At 41.6% G+C, this 25,552-nt stretch overlaps 1 long non-coding RNA gene across 4 annotated transcripts in view; it reads right to left on the reverse strand.

The window, feature by feature from the left end:
• Positions 1 to 244: 244 nt before the first annotated feature.
• LOC103003887 (uncharacterized) overlaps positions 245 to 25,552 on the reverse strand; it is a 293,955-nt gene continuing 268,647 nt past the window's right edge. For all 4 annotated transcript variants that reach the window (XR_009005961.1, XR_009005960.1, XR_449486.2 and 1 more), the window contains one exon: positions 245 to 742. This is a non-coding gene — a long non-coding RNA (uncharacterized LOC103003887). The remainder of the gene's footprint in view (positions 743 to 25,552) is intronic.

The following is a 25,552-nucleotide window of genomic DNA, read 5'->3' on the forward strand; positions in this document are numbered from 1 at the left end:
CCATCTCTCTCAACTCAGAAAAATATGAACCACTGGTATAGGGTTATCAAATAACGGTGGAAGAGGTGTACTTCCATCTACACATGTATTCACAGCCGATTTCTAAAAAGCAATGCAATCAAAATAGAAATTTGTTATAGGAAGGGCAAACAGAGGTTTATTGGTGACAGAAAAAAAAAGCCATTGGTAAAAAGGATACTTTCAGTATAAGTCAATTTCAAGGTACTTACAGACACAGGGGCGTTGTGGTCAGGAGGCAGGAGGTTTTCACCGGTATCTTAATATTGGAGTAAAACTCCTAAATCCACAATTAATGAAAGAAGTTCCAAGTGCCCTGAGCATCACAGGGTGCTTCCCGGATAACAAGATGAGCTTCTCAGGTGACTGATGGCCGGGCCCGTGACTTGTGGCAATCAGTGTCTTGTGATGTAGTCAGGGCTAAGTGGAATCTTGGCATCAAGCACCTATATTGCCTTAAGACTGGGTCCATGTGGATTGGCTCTGCTTATGTGTCCTGGAATAACAGGACCAGAAACTGCAGATAAAATGTTATTCCAAAGAAACATGCCGACTTCAGGACGTAACTTCAAGCAGTTGGGCCAAAGGCTGCCCTGGTGAGGCAACAGAGCAGTGGAAGAGCATGGACTTTGAGACCAGACTCCTGGATTCAAGCACTACTTCACCACTTCTCACTGTGTAACGCTGGGTGGCTTACTAGCCTCTCTGTGCGTGGTTACCACATCTGTAAAATGAGAAAGACAGTGATACATACTTCCAGGGGGTGCTGGGAGGATGACATAGACCAGAACAAGTAGCGTTCTTAGATCAGCAGGGGGCGTATCATAGGTGCTATACAAGTGCTCGATTTCTGTAATCACACTGCAATAAATTATTTGGGTTAGAGAATATATTATGTCCCTGTAGTTCAGTAGTGTTTGAAGTATCCAAAGCCCAAAGTGAAGCTGCATGAAGTTGTGATTAGAAAAAGTGAATGAAAAGATAATGAGGAAAGTCAAAAAATAACCCAGGGAGGAGACTTCATGTAATGATGCTCATGGAGGGAAAGTAATGAATTTCCCTTGGCAGCCCGTGGATCTAAATGTCACTGCGATTGTATTTAGGACTTCTGTGGTTCAGAACCGCCCTGTATCTGTTTTTACAGCCTGAAATAAGGCCATAGCTCAGGGCTTGGAAATAAAACTGGAAAGATCCAAGCTATTTATTATTAGGACATTTTTGTATATTTAAAAGAAATAACTACAAAGTTTGTTTATTCAAAGGCAAATATTTTATGCTCAAGATATTTTTTAAAAAAGAATAATGGTGAGTACTAGACAGATGATGCGTTTTTGTTTTTATCTGTGGCTAATACTATAAAACTGAAAATAATTAAATAGTGTCTTGCTGTTTTCTGGGAGGGAGGAAAAGTCTGAAATACTTATTTGCCTTTTAAAATATACGCTTTAAATGGGTGTTTGCCACCTTCTCTTTCATTGCTTCAACTACTCGGGTAGTTTTGCATCCACATGGACTCAGGAAGACCATGGACCTGGGCTCTGGTGTCCGACGTGGCAGCTACTAGCTACGTGTGGCTACTAAATACTTGAATTGCAACTAGTGAGACTGAGGGACTGTAAGTTTAATTTATTAGTTTTCATTTAAGTTTAAAAACGGATGCTCTGGGCTTCCCTGGCGGCGCAGTGGTTAAGAATCCGCCTGCCAACGCAGGGGACGCGGGTTCGAGCCCTGGTCCGGGAAGATCCCACATGCTGCGGAGCAACTAAGCCCATGCGCCACAACCACTCAGCCTGCGCGCTAGAGCCTGCAAGCCACAACTACTGAGCCCATGTGCCACAACTACTGAAACCTGAGCTCCTAGAGCCCGTGCCCTGCAACAAGAGAAGCCACCACAGTGAGAAGCCCACGCACTGCAACAAAGAGTAGCCCCCGCTCACCGTAACTAGAGAAAGAGTGCGTGCAGCAACAAAGACCCAACGTAGCCAGAAATAAATAAAATAAATTAAAAAAAAAAACCCCTCAAAACCTGATGCTCTATTAAGTTATTGGAAACTTTAAGTGCATTGTAGAACAACTTGAGTATCTGAATCTCCTTTTTCAACTATAAATGTTATGGAGTCTAAACATGGATCCAGTATGTCCCATGAAAACTTAGCATTTAAATTAAGATGTTTTGTAAGTATAAAATACACAGATTTCGAAAACTCAGTATGAAAAACAAAAAGTAAATTATTTTATTAATATCTTTAAAATATTGATTTTATACTAAAATTATATTTTGGGTATAATGAATTAAATAAAATATATTATTAAAATTAATTCCACTTATTTCTTTTTATTTTCTTTTTAATGTGGATACTAGAAAATTAAAAACTATATTTGTAGCTTGTGTTATATTTTTATTGGACATTGACCTTATATTCCAGAAGGTACAAATTCATCAGAGGACAGGGTTTTCACTTAATATTAATCCTTTGAGTGAAAAATAATTTGATATGCATATTTAAGAAAACAAATTTACACTTACGATTTGTACTGGAAATTTAATTGAGTCCCCCACTTTTTTTTGAGAATATACATCTATTACCTAATTAACATGAGACTCATATGAGAATCTGGTAGTAAACTTGCTTTGCTTTATTACTGCAGTAATAAATAGTTTATTTATGACTATCTAGGATATCATTTAGTCTTAAAGAGGTTTAATAAATACTAGTTTTCTTAGATCTTTTGAAAAATAATTATTATATAGTTGATGTTCCTGAATGAGAGTTTTATTTTATATATAATCTTTTTTTAAAATTTGTAGTACTACATAGACATATATACAAAATGTTATGCTATGTATAATTTAAATTTCATTTAAAATATATTTGGTATGTTAAAATTCTTTTGTAAGAATGCCTAAATTCACTTCAAGAAAAATTACATCATGTAAGGCATTTAGTTTTCCTAGTCTCCATTTTTAGTGTAAATATACCATATTGAATAATGGATGGCCAACACGAATTCCAGGTATAAATAGGCATTTTGTGTTCCTTTGAGAACTAACTACAGACTACTGATTAGGAATTCAGTGATTCATTATTAAGAGCATATCTGAAATTTTATTTGTATTGAATATATGAGGGAAAAAATTCATACATTATTTTTCTTGTATTATTTTTGTCTTACTTTTTATTAGAAATTTTCAAACATACAACAAAGTAGAGTTTAGTAGAGTGACTTCTCGTATTTCTATTACCATGATTCATCAACAGTCGGTATTTTCTAATCTTATTTTATCTTTGTCCCTAAACGGTTTTTTCCAAAGCATTATTAAGCATCATTTTATTCACTCATAAATGCCTTGATAAGTGTATTTAAATTTTGTCTAATAGACTTACCACACCATTATAACCTAATATGGACCCCATGTGCAAGTATCATTTTAAAGTTGGCTTGTTTGGATCAGGATACAAACAAGATCTACTTTTTGTGACTTTGAGGGTTATCCTTCGAATGGGCCGTCTCCCACACCACATTGACAGGCACAGGTAATGGATGCGAGTCTGCAGGTGCCTTTGCTCTTCAGCGTGATAGCCGTGCAGGGGCTGGACCTAATTTTCTCAATAGCTGGAGTTGTATATAAATGATATAATCTGTAAGGTTTTGTAGAACATATACAGTAAGTCCTCTACATACGAACCTTCAAGTTGCAAACTTTCAAAGATGCGGACGTGCATTCACACGTCCAATCACGTAAGTTAGTTCACGTGTCTGGTGTACACTGTCACATGCGTGCATCCTCTACAAGTGGTTGTGGTTTTGTGCACTTTAGTGTACAGTACTGTATAGAATACAGTAGTACAGTATCTTTATTTCAAGCCCAGGATGTCCGGAAACAAGCGTAAAAGCAGCGGTGATGTAGCTGGTACTGTTAAGAAGCGCCAAGCGATAATGATGAAAACAAAAGTGAAAATAATTGAGAGAGTGGAGCGAGGCAAAAAGATGTTAGACATCGTTCATTCTTATAACATGAATCATTCAATCATTGGCACGAATCTAAAGAACAAGGACAAGATCATGGAACATGGGAAGTCTGCATGCCGATGAAGTCGACAATAATATCGAAGAAGCATGGAAAAGTGATGGAGGAGATGGAGAAACTTCTCAGTGTGCGGACGCAGGGTCAACATCAGCGCTGAGTCCTGCTCAGCTTAACGCTGATTCAAGAGGAAGCTAAAAGCCTTTACGAAGACTTGAAGAAGAAACACGGCAAAGAGTCAGAGGACACATCTGTTAATGCCAGCCACGGCTGGTTTCATCGGTTCAAGGCTAGAGCCAGCCTTCACAATGTAGAAGTAAGTGGAGAGGCAGCAAGTGCAGATAGGGTAGCTGTCCAGGAACTTCCGGAAACACTTTGAGAAATTATTGACGATGGCGTGTATTTACCCAACCAGGTTTTTAACGTGGATGAGACACAACTGTACTGGAAGAGGATGCCAGACCGAAGTTACATCAGTAAGGAGGAAAAGTTGATGCCGGGCTGTAAAGCAGCAAAGGATAGGCTAACTGCTGTTTGGTGGCAATGCTTCCGGTGAATTGAAGCTGAAGCCTCTCTTAGTTTATCATTCAGAGAACCCAAGAACCCTTAAAAACATAGCCAAGGGCTCTCTTCCTGTTGCGTGGAAGCGTAACCCTAAATCCTGGATTACACAGGCCACGTTCCAGGACTGGTTTTTCCACCACTTTATCCCAGAGGCAGAGAAACACTGTTTGGTGAAGGACATCCCATTCAACATTCTTTTGCTGCTCGACATGCTCTGGGCCACCCCCATTCATGGATGACTTTCACCCCAACATCAAAGTAGTGCATCTGCCACCGAATACTACGTTGCTCATCCAACCTATGGACCAGGGAGCTACAGCGACTTTCAAGAAATACTATTTACTATTCACACTTTTCATCAGGCAGTAAAGGCAAGTGACGAATCAGGAACAACCTTGCGACAATTTTGGAAGGACTACAACATCTACAAGGCCATAAAAGACATGGACTTTGCTTGGCGTGAGGTTACAGCTGTCACCATGAATGGGGTTTGCAAGAAACTGTGCCTGCAGTTTGTGCACGATTTTCATGGATTTGAGAAGGTGGACGAGGAGTCCAAAGAGGTCTTAGCAACTTAGTGACCCTCAGCGAGAAGCTGAAGCTAGATCTGCAAGAGGACAACTTCATTGAACTCCTTGCTGTGCAACAAGAGGAGCTTGCTAATGAAGACCTGATGGAATTGGAGGCCCAGAGAAAGGACGAAGAGAGACAAGAGGAAGAAGTAACTGAAGAACCGAAGAGATTCACGAAGAGGAAATGGCAAGGGGATTTTCTTCATCTGAGGAGGCACTGTTAATTTTTGAGGCACAGGACCTGAACGTAGAACGGTACACAAAGGTGGCAGCAGCCATTCAGAATGCAAGCCAGTGCTACTGTGTCACCTATGATGAGAAAAAAAGAGCTACTACCAGGTATCACTGGATCGCTTTTTTTCAAGAGGGTAGATAGAATTGAATCCAGCAAGAAACCAGAACCTGTGCCATCAACGTCAGGCGTGAGTGAAACTGCAGCTTGTCCTCCGTCTCCTATGGCTGACGATCCTTCAGCTCTACCATCTCCCACCTCCTCTCCCTCCTCCAGTCAGTAACTCTTCCTGCCTGTTCACCCGATGATGCCAGCCCCTGGATGTCAGCTGCTGTACTGCACTACTGTACTTTTCCAGGTACTGTACTGTAAGGTTAAAAATATTTTCTTTATTTTCTGTGCGTTTTTTAAAATGTATTATTTGTGTGAAAAGTATTATAAACCTATTACAGCAGTACTATATAGCCGACTGTGTTAGTTGGGTACCTAGGCTAACTTTGTTGGACTCATGAACAAATTGGACTTACAAACATGCTCTCAGAACGGAACTGGTTCCTCGGCAGGGTAATTACTCTATTTAGCTTTGAAACTGGTTAAAATAAAATTTTTATTGATTACTGGCAAATAAAGGAGAGAGAAAGGGAGATAAGAAATGGAAGGTGAAAAAGTAAAGATCGGGAGTTTGAAGTGTTAAAACATTTTTTCTTCCCATTCATGTTTTTATATATGTGTGTACGTATGTGTATATGTGTGTGTGTAAGTTTGCGTATGTATGCATGCGTGTGCACTCATGTGTGCATGTATATGCATGTATGTGTGTGTGCATGTGTGTGTTCGGATATATATGTGGATGTACCTATCTGTGGATTTATGCACGTACTCAGTTTGCTCTAAAAGGGAGAGACCACATAAAATTTCAACTGGAAGACAGAAGAGGTTTAAGCGAATTTTAAAAACTGCGCATTAAAGGGAACGAGCTAGCGGAGAGCCAAGAACTGGCGGTCAGGAGGGGCCGCGCATCAATCTGAGTCTAACCCCTCCTGACCCGCGCCCTTCCTTCCTGCAGACACGACCCCACCACGGACACGACGCGCATGCTCGGCGGCTGCGCTGACCTGGACTCAGTTCTGGGGGGAATTTGTCACCAAAGCCTTTCCCGGAGCCTAAGCGCATCTTTGTCAAAAACGCCTCCACTGAGACGACATTAAGATACCTTGTTGCCAGCCTCCTGTGCGGCCCTTCAGCCCTGGGAGGAGCTGCGTCTCTTCAGAGGCTGCCTGACCGTCGGCCACCTCCGTCGTGTTCGTAGCCTGGTGCCCTGGAGCCAGCAGTGCCCGAGCGCGAACGCCGTCGCCTCGAGGCCCTCCCGGGAGCCCCGCCCTCTTCCGCGGAGCCAAGTCGTGCGTGTGCGCATGCGTCTGCGTGTGCGCATGCGTCTGCGTGTGCGCATGCGTCTGCGTGTGCGCATGCGTCTGCGCACGCTTACCCCGCACGCGCAGGTACCAAGCTGCCGGAACGGCAGTGATGCTGGCGTGTGGTGAGACGATGTAACGCCAAGATGTTGGAAGTTCTAAAATGACTTTCTTCCCCCCCCCCCCCACCCCCGCCAAGTGATATAAAATGTGGGCTTTTGTTTGTTTGTCTGTTTCCCACAAAAGCCAGAGCTGTGAAAGATTCCTTTACTAATGGTTTAAAGAAATGATTAAACTTCAAAGGGAACCCACACACTTCTTTCCTGGGAATTTGTGGAAAATCCCAGAGAATTTACTTGGCGTTAAACGCACTGTCTTTCAGAATTCGTTCCGGCGTTCCGGAGAATCCTAGGGGCTAGGAAAGGCCCGTAAAGCAAGGTGATCCCGTGATTTCATCACGAAAAACCCTGTTTATGGGGAGCTCCTCTGTAGCTCTCTTCACACCTCACTCAGCATTTCTGTTTCCTTCCAAACTGAGGAGTTTAGTTGTACTTTGCAGGTCTTAAAATGTGCTTTCACAGTTTTCCTGCCCACCCCCATTTTCTCTGTTCTCTTAGGTTTTAAATAAATCAAAAATTGAAGAACTACCATATTTCATATATTACATCTCCCTATAATCCACAGAAAAACGATCACTACAGAAAATGGAATCCCGGACGTCCCTTTCTCTGAAAGATCACTAATCCTGGTTAATCCTACATCTGATGAAAGATGTGTCTGCACATGGAGAGGAAATTTGCTAAAGCCTCATCTAGGGATCAAAGGTCTTTAAGAATCAGAGCTGCAATGAAAGACAATGACAGAATTATTAAACATGACTACATTTCATCATAAAAGATTAATTATTTACTGTAGAATTAAAGGGCTAAAATGACATCAAAATCCATCAACCATTTTCATTTACCCAAGGCAAAAATTAAGCCGAAGAGCATCATAGTGACAAAGAACAATTTGGTCCTTTCTTCGGGCTTTTCTTTTTGTCTTTGGATTATAATTATTGATGATAATTGCATTCTTGCTGCAGAGATTAGGCAAAATAATAAAAATTTTGTCACAGAAAGTCGTATAATTTGCTGCAGTTCAAATATTATAAAAATATGGATTAAGAAGTATCTTATATACTAAGATAAAATTAATATATGAACAACTGTAAGAAACTTGAATTGTGTGTAATTTTACACATATATACATATTATTTAACTTATAGATTGCTCACCCAAGCATATTTCTCAAATATCCACAGCTAATGCTTTATGTGATGGACTACAAAGAGATTAAAATGTATGTCATTAGAAATTTAACAGATTCCTCAAAATGTTGCATTATAATTAATCATCTAAAAACACTTTAAATAAGATAAATTTTACCCCAAAAGAATCTTATAGTATTTCTGTCTTACATAATAGCCTCCTGAAAACTCCTTTGTATGTTATCTTTGAAAATCACTTATATTTAGGTATACTTTACGTACAATATAATACAGACACTTGAAATGTACAGTTTAATCAGTTTTGACAAATGTGTATACACATGTAACCACCATCCCAATCAAGATATAGAATTTTTCCATCACTGCCAAAAGATCCCTCATCTCTTCCACAGTCAAAGTCTCCCCCATCCCTGGCCTCAGGCAATGACTTTTCATTGCTAAAAATTAAATGCTTTCCCTAGAGTTTTCTATAAATGGAATCATGTAGGATGTGTGACACTCTTTTCTGTTCGGCCTGGTTTGCTCAGCATAATTTTTTTGACATCCATAATGTTGAGTATATCAGTAGTTTATTCCTTTAATTACTGAGTAGAATTCATTGCACGAACATGACACAACTTGTTTCTCTTGTTCTCCAGGTGATGGACATTTGTCTTGTCTCCACATTGGGGCTGTAATTCATGGAGCCTCTATGATCATATAGAAGTCTTTTCATGCACATATGCTATCATTTCTCTTTGGTGAATGCCTGAGTGTGGAATTGTTGATTCATATGGGAAGTGTACATTTAACTCTACAGAAACTTCGAGAAAGCAGTTAAAAGTCATTGTGACATTTTCATTCCCACCAGAAGTGCATAAAGAGCGTTCTCATTATTCCCTGTCCTCACATATTTACACAAATACCATTATGCCATGATTCTTATAGCTATATAGCACATCTTGAAATCAGGTAATGTAAGTCCTCCAATTTTTTTTTTTCAAGAATATTTTGGCTATCCTATACTCTTTTAATTTTCTAAACCCTCTAGAATTAGTTTATCAACTAGTTTTTTAAAAAGCTTGCTGAGATTTGTATTAGGATAGCATTAAATCTATAATTCAGTGGTTCTCGAAGACTGGTCCCTAGCAAGAAGCATTAGCATCGCCTGAGAACTTCTTAAAAATATAAATTCTCAATCCCCATCCCATGTCTACTGAATGAGAAAATCTGGAGGTGATGCCTTTCCTTTGCACTTCTGTCATATACTTCATTGCCACAACTGATCTTAATCACAGAGAGCATTGCTATCTCTCCTTTAAATAGTTATTATTTTTTGAAAAGATTTTGAAAAGATTAAAAACATAGAAAAGTCTTGCATACTTTCTCTCATATATAACATTTCTGGTTTTCTTCATTCCCTTGTGTACATTTGAGGTCTAATTGGAATCATTTTCTTAAGCCAGAGAAATTCTTTAAACATCTCTTACGGTGTATGTAGATCTGCTGGTGACAGATTCACTCAGATTTTGTTTATCTGAAAATACTTTGTTTTTCTCAAATAAATAACATTAGGTATGAAAGAGGAGACATTAGAACTGATACCACAGAAATACAAAGGATCGTTAATAAACTACTACAGACAATTATATGCCAACAAATGGACAAACTAGAAACAATGGAAAAATTTCTAGAAACAGACAAGCTACCAAGACTCAATCATGAAGAAATAGAAAATCGGATTAGACTGAATAAGTCTGGAGACTTAAGGAGCAATAAATCAGTAATCTAAAACCTTCCAAAAAGAAAAGTCCAGGACCAGATGGCTTCACTAGTGAATTCTACCAAACATTTAAAGTATTAATAACGATACTTCTCAAACTCTTCCAAAAAGTAGAAAAGGAGAAAACACTTCCAAACTCATTTTATGGAGCCAGCGTTACCGTGACACTAAAACCAGAAAAGGACAGTATAAGAAAAAATTTATAGGCCGGTATCCCTGATGAATATAGTTGCAAAAATCCTCAACAAAATATTAGCAAAATTCGATAGTACATTAAAAGGATCATTCAGCGTGACCAAGTGGGATTTATTCCTAGGATGCAAGGATGGTCCAACATATGCATATCAATGCCATTAATAGGGAATAAATTCCCCTACTTGGTTTGGTCACAAGTGAAAGAAAACCCAATAGTGGTTTAAGGAAATTAAGAATTTATTTTCTTCCATGTACAATTCCAGGAGAATGCAGTCCAGAGATGTTATTGTGGAAATGAAGTGTCAGGGACCTTGGCTTCTTGGGTTTTCATTCCCAAGGTCACTTCGTGGCCCAAGGTGGCTGCCAGGGTTCCAGCCATTATGTCCTTGCTCTAGCAAGTGGGAAAGAAGAAGAAGATAAAGGGCAAGACTTCTTTCTTCCTTAAGGACACCATGCAGAAGTTACCATTCAGGTTTACAGGTTATTGCCCAGAACTTAGTACCGTGGCCACACTCAGCTACCAGGGTGGAAGGTGAATGTAATCCTTCTTGGTGGATGGGCACATAGCCAGCTAAAAATTGGAGGTTCTGTTACAGAAAAACAGAAACACATTGGAGAGCACCTAGTGGTCTGAATCGATGCATTCACTCTTTTATCAACTTTTTACCAGTTTGGCTGGAAAAAAAATACTTTAAGTATGTTATGTATGTCTCTGACTAACTAAGCAGAGGATGCTAACATGATTTCATTTCTTCTCAGTCGTGACTGCCTGTTGACCCACGAGCTGGACCCAAGCAATCGGAGGCTCCTCACCCATCCCTGTCCTTGGAATGTATGTTCCACCCACCGTTCCCACTCTAGGAACCCTTTCAAGGGTGCAGCTGTGAGAGAGTAATGTGATGTTGAGACCACCTGGACTGAACACGTGACTGAACCCAGGTAAGGCAGCTAGACAGACGGTTAAGATTTGGTGGGTGGATGCAGAGACCTAGCCATCTTGCAGTAACCGAGAACAAGCCTCCTACATAAGTTCCCTTGCTTGTCACACCTGCCACCGACCAATCTGGAGTGGCTGCCTCTTTCTTTGGTCTCTCCTTGTCTCTGTACAGAGGCCAGTTTCAGATTTCACCCGGGAGGCTCTGGACGTTGTGAACCAACACTCAGTTCTCAGTGTCATTACACTTGCATCAGTGAGCATCAGATACTTAGGTAGCAGCGTCAGCTCCACAGCTGTGTTTCTCTGTCTGCCTTAGATCGTGGAACTGGAATTCTCTGATGCGATGCCCTTATTTCAAGACCACTTCCACTGGAGGCAGGATAGCAATGCCAGGGCTCTTCCGCCCATAAGCACATCTTGTTACCACCTAGACAGACAGATAAACCAGTGCTCTGCTGGAGTTAGAATAATGCTTTGTTTCTGGATCACACATTTATTGGAATGGAGATCACTCTTCGGTGCAGGCGTTGTCATCAGATGGTGCTGGGCAGATCTCGGATCCGGTGGGTCCTGGTCACGCAGCCGGCATCGTTAGCTCCTAATTCTAGGACATCTTCTCCCACCTCTGCTACCTGTCACCCAGCATCCTGGTCCAAGTACTTCCTGCTAGCTGAACATTTCAGCCAAGCCCCTACTCCTGTAGGTCAGCTACAACTCTGATTTGCAAGAAACGTAAGTTCAGCTAAAAGTAGCTTAAGCGCAAGGAGATTTTATCCATTCATACCATTGATGTATTCAACAGACACTGACTATGTGTCCAGCACTGTGCTCAGTTCTAAAGATAGTGCCGTGGACCAAATTCCTAACCTTGTATGGGGGAATCAGACAATAAACAAACACATGTATACGTAGTATAGCATCAGGAAAAGGTAGATACGTTTTATGAAGAAAAATAAAGCCAGGTAAGCAGATTTTAAAATTGCCTTGGGGGGCGCAGAGAAGGACTCTGATCCGCTGAGAGGAGCTGGGGTGCTCCAGAGAGCACCCAGGGGCGCAGCCACGCCTCAGGACCGAGCTGGACCCTGGATCTCAGCACGGTTAAGACGCGTTGTCCTGGCTGGCTTCCTTCTGTACGTCTGCTCCATGCTTGTCTGTCTCTTCTGCAGACTTTCTCCGATTCTCTGGGCCACAGGGCCACAAACAGGGCATAGAATATAAGTTTCCACGTTTTACCTCTCATGATTTCAGCCACCAGGAAAGATTACCCTGCTGTTATTGTGTGACCTCCTGATTACAGGGTCCGATATTGACCATTCTAGATTTAAACCTGAGACCACCGTGTTCTCCAGATTTGATGCCTAAATTGTCTGTTTGCTCATCTGTGATCAGGAAGATCAGTTTCCTGACCTCCCCCCGACTCCCCTAGGAAGCGATTCTATGATCAGATTTCCACTTCATTAACGTTAATTTTAGCTCGTATTTGTTAAGTGCCCGCCATACACCGTTCTATTCTAAGTGCTTTTTGTAAATGATCTCACAACACATATATGCTTTGTGTGAAATGTCTCAGCTCTCTAGAACCTTGTCTACTTGTGACTGAGTTTTGCTGTAGATGGCTGCAGCTACTCTTAAGTCTGACGTAAAATAATGACTTACTGTATTTTTTCAGTTGAAACTTAAAAAGAAAGTGATATGGCATTTACCTGCCTTGGCTGCAAGGTGGTCTAGTGTATTGTCACAAACTCAGAGGCTGGAGCTGGGTTGGATCTCCTGTTTCACCAGTTACCGGCCACACAAACTGAGTCAGGTTGTTTGCCCTTGCGCCTCTCGTTCCTCATAGGTGGGAGCACAGTACCTGGCCGACAACAAGGGCTCCTGGTGGACGAAGTACCATCGGAAAATTCCTCCCTATCCGTGATGCTGATTTGAGTCAAGCTCAAGCCAGTAACTGCCCTGCCACCACCTATTGGCAGCTCCCCGATACTACATTTAAAATTATAATTTAGGGCGAAAGAATGTATCTGCTACCTGCCCAAGAGATGCTAGCCCTTTAAACTTCAGACAAAGAAGGCCGATACCATCGCCCACCCTCTTTGCGGGGCAGAGATGCAAGGCTTCTTGCACACATCCCAAATTCCTCCAGGCTTTTCAGAATGTGTCTGTGGTTACAATAAGTGAACATTGGCTAATGAAACATCTTTCTCCTCAAGTTTGCCATCTCTTCCCACTGACATCAAAGTTAAGAAAAGCCAGATTTAAAGAGGGTTTTATGGATACAAAAGAAAACACAGTGATGCAAGAGCTCCAGAGCCAAGTAGAGAATTGGAGCTGGAGGCTCGTAAAAAATTGTTCTAAGAACTGGGCAGAGGACTTTGCCCTGTCAGGGAGATCAGGGAAGGGAAGGCCAGGAGAGAGGCCTACAGAGTTTTGTCGTGTTTCGTACCACTGACTCGCAGGATATGACGGGGAGCCCTAGGGCTTGGGCTGCGGGCCCCTGACCCTGTCCCCGAGGGGCCCCATAAGAGGGAGTCAGAGCCGGCCTGTGGGCACTGCTGGGTCTCGCCGCTCTGGGCGGACACGTTCTGTCCAGGGTGGAGTTTCCTGTGTGCCCTCTCTGATTTCGCTTTTGGAAATGAATCACATCTCAAGGGCAAGCCAACTACTTTTCTCCTGCCTTGTGCTTTTCTCCAACTGGGGAAACCAAAGCACATGTCAGATGGTCTTAGATCAGAAACCAAAAAAAACAAAACAAACAAAGCAAGACATGATCAAACACCCAAAGACACTGAAAAAGGCTACCGAATTGTTTTAAATGTGCAAATATTTCCCAAGAGGAAGGTATTGTTTTTGTAAAGGGATCTGTGCTTATGGAAGAAAAAGTATTAGGACATCTGCCTTGTTGAGGAAGAAGAAAAATAATCTTTCTGTCACATATTTTTAATAAGCTGAGCCCCAGTAGAGAGTGGCTGCAAATCTGAGCACCTTTCACTTTATGAGGTTTCTTTTGGCTCTTTAAACTTTTAGGAAATAAAATATTTACAAAAAGTCCAGGACTCATAAGCTAGATCAAGCCTAAAGGAAAATTTTTTTTCTTCAAATAAAAAAAATCAATTCTGGAAAAAAAATCTGCACTTTAGTTACAATACTTGTAATCCCATACTCATGGTCAATTATGAGCAGAGCTGAGGCAGTGTCTGAAAATGCCTTCTTGGGGATTTTAACACTTTGGCACAGGTAGACAATGAATAAAAAATATGTCTCTAATCTGCTTTGCACACACACACAATTCACTGTATTAAAATACTTTATATTCAATAAAATGCACCCATTTTGAGGGTATGGTAAAATAAGTTTTGGAAATCTCTGCAACCTTGTAGTTACAATTCCAAACGGGCTATAAAAGAGCTACATTGTCCCCAAACTCCCATGTCAAGTTTCTAGTATTCAGCCCCTCTGGTTTAGGCAACCACGGATCCTGAATTAGTCCTGCAGGTCAGAAAGCTCCTTGTTAAGAGGAATCAGACAGGACGTGACTTCTGTGCCTTGCCTCTTTCACTCAGCATTAAGTTCTTGGGATCCACCTGCACTGCTACACATATCAGCAGTATATTACTGTTTTGTACTGGATCATATTCCTCTACGAACAGAGCATAATTCATCAATTCATGTTTGTCCATTCACCTTTCAATGAACATTTCTACTCCTTCCAACTTATTCTGAAGGAAGCTGCTATAAACATTCACGCACAATTCTTTTTGTGGACTAATTTTCTTTTCACTTGGGTCAGTATAAGGAGCGAAATCGCACTCATAGGAAACTGCCCAACAGGTCAAAAAGTGGTTGTACTACTTCATTTTATACCTTCACACAACGGAAGAGCATTCCAGTGGCCCCACGCTGTCACGATACGTGGTATGATCACGCAGTCATTTTTGTGTCAGCCATTCTAAGGGTTCTTTACCTCACTGTGGCTCAATGGACTGTTCCCTGAGGACTGGTAATGTGGTGCATCTTTTTTATGTGCCATTAATATATTTTCTTTTGTGAGAGTTTATTCAACTTTTTTTTTCCCAATTTTTATTTGGTTGTTTCTCTTTTTATCGTTGACTTTAAGACTTTAAAAATTCCTTATATGTGCTGAATACAAGTTCTCTGTCAGATATCTGCACCAATAATATTTTCTTTCAGTCTGTACCTTGCCTTTTCCTTTCCTTAACATCATCTTTTGAAGAATAGAAGGCTTTAATTTTCATGAAGTCAAGTTTAGCAGTTTTCCTTTTGCCATTAGTCTTTTTGTGTAGTTTTTACTACACAAAGGTGGCACTTTTAGGAAATTTCCTATGGTTTCTTGAGAATTTTTATCATGAATGGGTGTTGAAGTTTGCAGTGCTTTTTCTGCATCTATTGGTTTCAACTGGCTGCAGGTGGGGCTACGGAGGAACTACACCACTTCTGAGAAGCACAGAACAGGACCGGGGGCTTGCGCTCTGGACTCCCCCTTCATCCTGGCCTTCAGTTTCACACTAGTGCTTCCATTTCACAAACCAAGGGGTCACCAGTTAGCAAAGGAGCAGAACTAAGACCCTTGAATTCAGAGCAGAGCAAAGAAAAAGATGGGGGTGGGGTGGATCTGAGAGCAGACACAGGCCTAAAATCAGCATCCCTGTAATCTGTGAACATAAACTGTCCCAAGTCTGGGCAACATTCCTCACGGGGGCACAGACCCCGGGACTGTGTGTGGGCGTTGAAGAAGCCATTAAGATCATGTGTCCTGTTTCAGGTGGCAGATGCATGTTTAGATTCATAAGCTATTGTGACACCAAAGGGCACATGAGAAACTGCCCAGAGGCTGACTCGGTTACATACGCTGTGACTACACTTTAATTCAGCCTGGTTTCCCACGTTGAAGGACTTAACACTACAATGTAGAAATCATTAAGCATTTTAAAATATTATCATTTATTTTAATATTAAAATAGTCATATTTGTAAAATGTACATGACTTTTAAACACTGGGAAAGTGAAAAGAAATTTTCTTCCTCTCAGGATGTAATCCTCACCCACCAGACCTCACTCTCCATGTCAAGGCTCAGACAAGAAATAGTAAACATAGGTTTGGCCTCAGTGAATTTACCAATTTAGTGTGGGAGGTAGGGGGGAGTCACAAAAACATTTTTAAAACACATATATGAAAAAAAATCTGAAACAAATACTTAACTATTTAGGGAACTTGCCTTTATTAGGTGCTTGCTAAAGACCCCAACAAATATTTCTTGATTACCCACTATTTGCCAGGCCTGGTAATAAATGTTATAAGTCAGTTGCATTAAGGATGACAGTCTGCTTCTTTGTGGGCCTGTCTCCTACGTTAGAGTCTATCTAAGGATAGGCGTTCTGCCTTATTTATCTTTTCAATTTCCAGCATTTAGTTCAGTGTCCGACCAGGGCAGAGTACTCAGTAAATACTGTGGACCCAATGAATGGCTGTCTACTGGAAACTTGCTTATCTCGATGTACTTTGTCGCTTTACTTTGCGTCCGTGTGGCTCTCCTGGCCACCATCACACCTCCTCTCCCCACCCAGTATCTATAAATAATTGTGTTCCTTCACCCCATCCTAAACCAGTCCTTTACAATGAGGTCCCCTGATTAAGCTCCGTAGCAAACGAAAAAAAAATCAATCAACCAACCACTGCCACCAGCACAAACACACATGCATACAAGCAAAATTAGATTTTTTTTTTAAGTTTCATTTGTTTATTTATTTTTATTTATGGCTGTGTTGGGTCTTAGTTCCTGTGCGAGGGCTTTCTCCAGTTGCGGCGAGCGGGGACCACTCTTCATCGCGGTGCGCGGGCCTCTCACTATCGTGGCCTCTCTTGTAGCTGAGCACAGGCTCCAGATGCGCAGGCTCAGTAGTTGTGGCTCACGGGCCCAGCTGCTCTGCGGCATGCGGGATCTTCCCAGACCAGGGCTCAAACCCGTGTCCCCTGCATTGGCAGGCAGATTCTCAACCACTGCGCCACCAGGGAAGCCCCCAAAATTAGATTTTTTTAAAATCCCAGCAGAACAGTCTGAAAAACTGAAATGTGAAATCCCCCAGTTGCCTCACTGCTGCTGATGTCACTACCAAGCTTCCCTGAACTCACCCTGCCCTCGGGCTGTGCAGGCCCAGCACCTGGCCCGTGGGTCCCGGTGGATCGGACTTAAGGCAGGAGCCCCTTGCCACACAGGTCTCCATCCAGAGGGGGTCTGTCTCACACCCTACACAGAGCACAGAGCCAGGGAGTGCAGGCTCGCTTTATTTCTCAGGAGTTCCCCTTTAGGGAGTGAATATTCATGGAGCCCACTTTCCTGACAGATTGTTCTGAAAAGAAAACAGATCATCCTTCTCCAGAAACAGGGCAAGTGGGGTTAGGAGGCGGAGGTCAGAGAAGGAAGGCTGGAGCCCTCTGGAGGGCCAGTCCCAGCCAGGTCTGGCTTTGTTCTTGAAACAATCAGCCGCTTAGGCATCTTTTAAGCCTCTAAAGAGCAATATGAAGTAGCAATACTTGAGGGCTCCGCGGGAATCGCGTCTGGATCTCTCCCTCTTTCTTTGCTGCGCTAGAGCAGAAGGTCACTAGACGCTGCGTGAGCTCTGCCCTGGGTGGTCCCTACCTTTGCCTCCCAGACGACGATTCGTGTTTCTTTCTGTTTCCATAGAAGGGGCAAGGAAGGAAAATTCAAAAGAACTGGCAATCTGTCCTTTGGATACAGCGACCTTTCTAAATAAGCATTCAGCCTTTGGCACTGCAGCCTACAAGCATTTTTCCCTTTGTTGTGGATCTTTTTAAAAAGCCACACACAGAAGTAAAACGAGAGGCAAATTTGAAAATACATTCATTTTGGTTATTTCAAGTGAGGTCCAGTAGTTAGGCAACCCAACCAAGACATGCTCATATTAATTTATGATAGAAATAAAAATGGGTTTTTTAAACATTAAGCAAAGAAATGATGCTTTCAGTTACTTAATAAAAAATGTGTCCATAATAAAACTCTTAATAGGATCGAAGGGAAAATGATTAATACCCATAAGTATGTGTGTGTGTTTGTACAGATCTGTGCCTTCGAGGATGGACATGTGCACAGGTATTTGTGTTTTAGTTTCTTTTTTTTTTTTAGTCAAAGTGACCAATTAATTACTTGGTGGTGTTTATACTGCGCAGGGAAGGTCAGCCGGGCACAGCTTGCTGTTGGACAGTCTTCTTGCAATTTAAGAGAGAAAAGCAAACCTTCTGTTTGAACTTCAGAATGTTCCACGCAGGCTCGGCCGTTGTAAACTTACTAGGATAAATCACTCCTACATTGCTGCATTGTTATTGTGGTATTGGGCAAAAATACTTGGCAGGCATTTCAAAGTAAATGCTTCCATCAAATGACGACAGCTAAGAGGAAAATGCCAAGACGAAAGCAAGTGCATACTTTGCTATGAAAGAAAGTGTTTTTCTAATGGAATATTTAATAAAATGAATTGTAGTCATACCTTCATCTAAGTAGAATGGTGGTAACTTTCTTTAGGAATAAGAGGAAAGGTCAATTCTGATATGAAGTATTTTTCACTAAGACATTAACTTCAAAAATAACACATGTAAACATGGACAAAATCTGCAGAATAGAATGAGAAGAGGTTGTCAGTTCAGTTCAGTCATGATAAATAACCAATTCTACTTTGGAATTCCTCCCTGGAAATATAAATTGATTTTCCTCACAGCAAGAATGTGGTATGAGTTTGAACGTAGAAAAACCAGATTTATTATTATTGTTATTATTATTGAAGCATGTTGCCCTACCAGAGCTTAGGTGGGTCCAGATTTCCATTATAAGTTGCTGTTTTCATAAGGACTTTATAACTTGGACGTGACAATTGGCTTTAGCCTTTAACTTGGTAAATAGCGTCTCAGCCTGGGGCAGGCTTTCCCCTCCTCTTAATAACACCAAAGGCAAAAATCAGGCAAGACAGCTGCATTTTTTCCCTTCAGCTTTGAAGTAAAAGTTAGGAAGATATACATGAATGTCAAATAAAGATCAACTGGACTTATTTTTTTAAGTTTTTAATTTAAAATATCTACTAATTGAACAGTTCCTTTTTTTAATTTCAGGGAAAATAAAAAATTAAGTTCCCCAAATGAGTAGTTTTTATGTGACATAATTTATCTTCATCACAATTTGTATTTTTATTCTGATCTATATGATTATTATTCCACGTCAAACACCTTGCCTGTTTGTACCACATCTTTTAGGAATGCAAAATTAAGTAGATTCAAAGATATAAAAAACACCTCAAATTTCAACTAATTTCCTAATTTGAGTACTCCAATGGGATCATTCGGTGCTGCATTATCTTCTCAAAATGGAGACTGTGTTTCAGTTTTGAGGTTAAATTAGGTTTTCCTCTTCCAGATTTGTTTATCTCAAATAAGTTCATGTTTCTTAACCTTGAGGAAACCGAAGTGTTTTGAATGTTTTCCGTTTGAATGTGATTTTTACCCTAGCTGAACGTCCTCTAAGGCAAGCTGACATCTGGAGGGGGAGGGATGGAGGTGGAGGGGCTTGTGTGTATCTGGAGAAGAGCAGAGCTATGCTCGTGCCCGTCTCACCTTCTGGATCTTCTCCTGGACCCCCTGCTCCAGCTGACTCATCTAGATGCCCACCCAGGGACCGTCTCCCTCTGACACCTCACTCTGAATACGATTCTATGGACCCCAGCTTTTGGTCCTCAGCCGTAATTCATTTTCTTGCTCCCAATAAGGAAACTATTATCCCAGACAAGAGGATAGCCAGCCTTCCTGTCCAGGCCAGGCGTGGAGCAGAAATCCTGACTTGATGCCCTGGCTACCCTTTTTCATCAGTAGGTTTATTATGTCTTGTTTTGGTTTTTAATCTTGCATGGGCCATGAACCCACTTGATAATCTAAAGAGAGCTAGTAACGAATTTCCAGAAAAAAATGCATATTTGGAGAAAATCATCCCTCTAGATTTAGGGGATTCGTGGATGTTCTAAAATTCACTCATAAACTGTTAAATCCATATGCCCCCCCTAAGAAACTGTTCTATATACTACCCAACAATCATAGCACCATAATCAAATGATCATTCACATCTTCTCTTCCTCAACTTTAGAAGTTCATTATCACTCTGCTGAAGCCCTATTTCACCAAGAAAATAGAAACAACCAGAAGAGGTCTTCCATGAACTCCCACCTTCGAGCATCTGCATTTACCTGCGCTGGCTGCTCTCCTGTCTCTGCGGCTGAGTTCTCCGGACTCTGAGCTACCCTGAGCTCCTCCACTTATGCAAGGCTCAGACCGTCTCTCATCTATTCCCCGATCACCGCTCCGGCAAGTTGCTAATCTCTCCACTGTCTCCTCCATTTCCCCCTCTATTGAATCAGCATGTTAACAAGCTGTTCTTTCACCCCCTTAAAAAAATGGGAATAAAGACACAGACCTACTAGAGAATGGACTTGAGGACATGGGGAGGGGGAAGGGTAAGCTGGGACGAAGTGAGAGAGTGGCATGGACATATATACACTACCAAATGTAAAATAGCTAGCTAGTGGGAAGCAGCGCATAGCACAGGGAGATCAGCTCGGTGCTTTGTGACCCCCTAGAGGGGTGGGATAGGGAGGGTGGGAGGGAGACGCAAGAGGGAGGAGATATGGGAACATATGTATATGTATAACTGATTCACTTTGTTATAAAGCAGAAACTAACACACCGTTGTAAAGCAATTATACTCCAATAAAGATGTTAAAAAAAAAAAAGTAATGAAAACAGGCAAATAAAACCCTCAGCTCCATCCCCTCATTCTAACACACCCTCCACCCCTGTGGCTTCAGGAAACGCCTTGACGGTGATGCCTCTGCTCCTTTCCAATTTCCTGTTTCTTCCCGTTTTCTCTTGTTTTTTCAATTAATTTCTATTGGAGTACAGTTGCTTTACGCTGTTGTGTTAGTTTCTGCTGTACAGCAAAGTGAATCAGCTGTACACATACATAGATCCCCTCTTTTTTGGATTTTCTTCCCATTTAGGTCACCACAGAGCATTAAGTAAAGTTCCCTGTGCTATACACTATGTTCTCATTAGTTGTCTATTTTATACATAGTGTCAATAGTGTATATATGTCAACCCCAATCTTCCAATTCATCCCCCCCCAACCTTCTCCCTTGGTATCCATACATATGTTCTTTGTGTCTGTGTCTCTTCTTCTGCTTTGCAAATAAGATAATCTTTAGCATTTTTCTAGATTCCACATATATGCATTAATATATGATATTGAACAAACCATTCTCCCCCCAAGACCCAATCATTCTGCCAAAGTCCCTCCTGTCGAGGCCGCCTGTGACTTCCGTGTTACTGCATCCACCAGCCACTGCTCAGGCGTCAACTTGCTGGATGAAGTAGGAGTTCCCACGTGTGAGCCCTCTCCAACCAGAACCTCCTCTTTTCACGCCCAGCTCTATGAAGAGCACGCTGTCTTGGTTTCCCTTGTACTCCTCAGTCTCCTTGAGTATTTCTTCTTTATCTCCCTGACCGCTAATAATAGAGTAGCTCAGCATCTAAGCCATGGACCTCTTTCCGTTTATGATCTCCATTTGCACTCTTGATGACTTCATAAATTTTATGGCTTGAAGTTCCTTCTGTGTGTCGATGACTCGAAAATTTGAAAGCACAGTCTAAATCTTCCCCATATACTCCTTTTTCCCCCTAGTATTGATCACTCTCTGACATGCTAGAAATTCTATTTTTCTACCCAAGTGTCTTTCTCCTTCCCTAGAATGTAAACACTGGAAGGGCAGGAACTGTGCATCTTCCTAGCTGCTGTGTCCCCGCCCTTAGAACAATAGCTGACCGGAAAAGAGACAGTAAGTATCTATTGAATAAGTTGATAATGACAACAATTATTTCTGATTTTTAAATTAAAAAAAAATCATTGAGTTCCTCCTCTGTGGCTGGCACTGGTGAATTGGCTCACTAATTTCACACTATCTACACTTAACACCTGGAGACAATTCTCATGCTTTGACATTTACAGATGAGTCAACTACAGATAGTTGAACTCAGGGCCCTGAAAAGTACTGTCCTGGGGCCAGATCCAGACCACTTCCTGTTTTTTTCTGACCCAGGACTGAAAGTCAACATTTTCAGGGACTTCTGTGGTGGCACAATAGTTAAGAATCCGCCTGCCAATGCAGGGGACATGGGTTCGAGCCCTGGTCCAGGAAGATCCCACATGCCGTGGAGCAACTAAGCCCGCACGCCACAACTACTGAAGCCCATGCACCTAGAGCCAGCCCGTGCTCCCCAACAGGAGAAGCCACCTCAATGAGAAGCCCATGCACCGCAACGAAGAGTGGCTCCCGCTCTCCGCAACTAGAGAAGGCCTGTGCACAGCAATGAAGACCCAAAGCAGCCAAAAATAAATAAATAAATTAATTAATTAATTTTTTAAAAAAAGTTAACATTTTCAAATGGATGAAAAAAAGCAAAAGAACAATAACATTTTATGACCCATTACCTAAAATTCAAATTTCAGTGTCTCTAAATAAAGTTTTATTGGCACACGGCACACTGACCTGTTCATGCACTTTCCCACAACAGCAGCAGAGCTGAGCAGGTCTGCAGAGACTGTGCATCCTCAAAGCCCCAGTTATTTCTGTGTGGGCCCTTGTCAGGAAAATGTGGCAACTCCTGAGTTAGAGGACTCATCTAAAGTCAGGCATCCAGTAAAGGAGAGGTGGATTCTCGCGTGGATACTTGGCTCTAAGTCTGTGTTTTCTCATGCTCCATGATTCTCTGTGTCTTTTCTGAAGTTGCAAACATTTAAAACAGTTTCTTGAAATAAAGCTTATGCCTGTCTTTCAAAATCATGTATAGGCCACAGAGCATGTTCAGGAAGAGATGGTCGTGATGTGAAACAGAGGATGGGGAGTAGCTTGTTGTACAGATGCTCATCACCAGCTTTATGGTCCCACAAAGTGCCCTGGGAGCAGAGAGGGTGTGTGCGTGTTCTGGGCAGTAGTCTAGTCTACCCAGGGCTGGGGTCTCCACACTCCAGGATGCCCTTCCAACCCCAGGAGGGAGGGATGCTTCAGTGGGCATGTGCCCAGGGATGAGGGAGCAAAGAGGGAAATTGACCCTGATGGAAAAGAAGGAAAGGTCACTTCCCGAGGGCAAGACCAACCTACCCATTTCCTGGTAGGCCAGTTCTTCTTCACTTTAATGTTGAACAAAGACAGAGAAAGCTGGCTCTGTTTAATACCCTCCCTGCTGAAGTCGTGAAAGCATGGACTGTTAGACCTGGGCTAGAATCCCTGCTCCACACACAATCAGATGCAGGACCTTGGGAAATACTTAACATCTCTTTATTATATTCATAACATCCATTTGACAGTCCTTAGGCTTACTTGACTTCTCTATAAAATGGCTATAAATATCATCCCTAATCCATAAATTTGCTGTGATTAAATGGCTCTAAATTTCCTGACATGTTACCTAGAACATGCTGATTCAAAATGATCACTTTTGCTTGTTATTATTTTTTTATCACTATTGGGAAGAAACTTTTGGGAATTTTTCTTGACTGTTTTTGTGACACTACTGTGAAATTGATAAAGGGAAAAATATAGTTCAACAAATGGTGATGGAAAAATTGGTTCTTCACATGGAAAAAAATGAAAATGGATTTCCTACTTCTTACCATTCACAGAAATCAACTCCAGATGGATTAAGAACTTAAATGTCAAAAGTAAAACTTTAAAACTTCTAGAATAAAATATAAAAGAACAGCTTTATTACCTCAGGGTAGAGAAATACTTTTCAAACATGACATAAAAAAATGCCAGAAAAAAAAAATGCCAGATATAACGAAAAAGAATTATACATTTGATTATATTTTTAAAAAATTTTCAAATCTGTTTATCAAAAAACATCTTAAACAAGGCAAAAGGCAAGCTACAAACTGGAGAGAAATAGTTGTGACACTTAAAACCAACAAAGAACTAGTAACAAGAATGTGCAAAAAAAATAACCACAAAAACACTTTTTTCAAAGGAATAGGAAAAAAAAGTACACGAGAGAAAACTGAACAAAGCACAAGAAAAACAAGTGTGAAAAAAAGTGTTTCACAGTTGAAACACTTATGGGGAGCATACGTGAAAACACATATGAAGTCACTAAAGAAATGCATGCAGATCAAAATAAAATAAAATGTCCTCTTAAACACCCCTCTAGTTTAGGAAGATTAAGGAATCTGACAATACGAAATGTTGGAAAGGATGTGGATCAATGGGAGTTTTTATTCATCTCTAGTGGGAGTGTAAAGTACACAATCACACGGAAAACATTTTGACCTTATTTTGTGAAACTGAACATCTGCATACCCCATGAGCCTGTAATCCCATGCCCAAGAGTGGACCCAGGTATGTGTCTATCAAGGGTCATACCATGAATGCTCACAACAGCCCTTTTCTTAATTAGCAAAAACTGTAAATAACCCAAATACCTATTCAAAAAAATGATAGGGGCTTCCCTCGTGGCGCAGTGGTTGAGAATCTGCCTGCTAATGCAGGGGACACGGGTTCGAGCCCTGGTCTGGGAAGATCCCACATGCTGTAGAGCGGCTGGGCCCGTGAGCCACAATTACTGAGCCTGCGCATCTGGAGCCTGTGCTCCGCAACAAGAGAGGCCGTGATGGTGAGGGGCCCGCGCACCACGATGAGGAGTGGCCCCCGCTTGCCACAGCTGGAGAAAGCCCTCACACAGAAACGAGGACCCAACACAGCCATAAATAAATAAATAAATAAAATTAAAAAAAAAAAAAAAGATAAATAAATTAAAATATACACACCCAATGGAACATTACAGAGCATTAACGAGAGAATGAGACCTCACACAGCAAAGTAGATTAATCTTTGTAAAGTCACCGTCTGAGTCAGCTTCAGCTGCTACAACAAAAATACAGTCTTGGGGGCTGAAACAACACACATTTATTCCTCAAAGTTCTGAAGGCTGAGAAGTTCAAGATCAAGGTGCCGGGCAATTCAGTGTCTCCTGCAAGCTGTCCTCCTGGCTTGCAGACAGCTGCCTTCTGGATGTGTGCTCACCTGGCCTTTCCTTGGGTGTGTTCGTGGACGGGGGGAAGCTCTGGAGTCTCCCCCTCATCTTAGAAGGGCACTGATCCCCTCATGGGAGCCCCACCCTCCTGACTTCATCTCAACTTAATTACCTCCTGAAGGCCCCGCCTCCTAATACCATCACTTCAGGGGTGTGGGCTTCAAAATACGAATTGTGAGGGGACACAAACATTCAGCCCGTAACAGTCACATTGAGTGAAAAAGCAAATACCAGGAGGAACGTGCAGGGAATACCCAGAGGCACATAAGTGTAAAGGATGTATTGTTTAGGCCATAAAAAGGGATGGGAAGAGCACATAAGTTAATGGGGAAGTGCAAGGTCTTTGATTAGGTAAAGGTTCACCGGGGTTTAATGTATTATTAAATGAGTGCATGAATGAAAATAAACAGG

Source organism: Balaenoptera acutorostrata, chromosome 18 (genome assembly GCF_949987535.1).
Source record: "Balaenoptera acutorostrata chromosome 18, mBalAcu1.1, whole genome shotgun sequence".
NCBI classification, from domain to species: Eukaryota; Metazoa; Chordata; class Mammalia; order Artiodactyla; family Balaenopteridae; genus Balaenoptera; species Balaenoptera acutorostrata.